Raw genomic sequence first — 1,436 nt, forward strand, 5'->3', positions numbered from 1 at the left:
CATGCAGCGAAGGTGGATGGACTGTATCAAGGATGACCTTCGAACAAAGGGATTAACCGGTGATGAAGTTTGGGACAGAGGTAGATGGAGAACGCTGGCCAGAAACATCGACCCCGCATAGAAGTGGGAAAAGATGCAGACAAAGAAGAAGAGGAAGAAGAAGAGTGTGGACAGAGGTAGATGGAGAAAGCTGACCAGAAACATCGACCCCACATAGAAGTGGGAAAAGATGTAGACAAAGAAGAAGAAGAAGAAGAAGAAGTGTGGGACAGAGGTAGATGAAGAAAGCTGACCAGAAACATCGACCCCACATAGAAGTGGGAAAAGAAGAAGAAGAAGTGTGGGACAGAGGTAGATGGAGAAAGCTGGCCAGAAACATCGGTGACAGAGGTAGATGGAGAAAGCTGGCCAGAAACATCGGTGACAGAGGTAGATGGAGAAAGCTGGCCAGAAACATCGGTGACAGAGGTAGATGGAGAAAGCTGGCCAGAAACATCGGTGACAGAGGTAGATGGAGAAAGCTGGCCAGAAACATCGGTGACAGAGGTAGATGGAGAAAGCTGGCCAGAAACATCGACCCCACATAGAAGTGGGAAAAGAAGAAGAAGAAGTGTGGGACAGAGGTAGATGGAGAAAGCTGGCCAGAAACATCGGTGACAGAGGTAGATGGAGAAAGCTGGCCAGAAACATCGGTGACAGAGGTAGATGGAGAAAGCTGGCCAGAAACATCGGTGACAGAGGTAGATGGAGAAAGCTGGCCAGAAACATCGGTGACAGAGGTAGATGGAGAAAGCTGGCCAGAAACATCGACCCCACATAGAAGTGGGAAAAGAAGAAGAAAAAGTGTGGGACAGAGGTAGATGGAGAAAGCTGGCCAGAAACATCGGTGACAGAGGTAGATGGAGAAAGCTGGCCAGAAACATCGGTGACAGAGGTAGATGGAGAAAGCTGGCCAGAAACATCGGTGACAGAGGTAGATGGAGAAAGCTGGCCAGAAACATCGGTGACAGAGGTAGATGGAGAAAGCTGGCCAGAAACATCGGTGACAGAGGTAGATGGAGAAAGCTGGCCAGAAACATCGGTGACAGAGGTAGATGGAGAAAGCTGGCCAGAAACATCGACCCCACATAGAAGTGGGAAAAGAAGAAGAAGAAGAAGATTCATTCATCATGCATGATTATTTACGAATATGAATAACAGTACTCTTGGAAAATTAAAGAACACTTAACCTGCACTTTGTGACCTCAAAATCCACAGGGTCGTGTTTTTTCCATACAATGTTTCCATGTTGACGAGGCTGACATGAGTCTTTTTATAGTTTATATATGACATATCTGTTTTTGACGTTGTTAATAGTTTATATAGGACATGTCTGTTTTGACGTTGTCACTCTTTTTAGAATGATTTATTGTTAATTTATTCTCATCGTTTATTTA

The sequence above is a fragment of the Palaemon carinicauda genome, chromosome 33 (genome assembly GCF_036898095.1).
Source record: "Palaemon carinicauda isolate YSFRI2023 chromosome 33, ASM3689809v2, whole genome shotgun sequence".
NCBI lineage: Eukaryota > Metazoa > Arthropoda > Malacostraca > Decapoda > Palaemonidae > Palaemon > Palaemon carinicauda.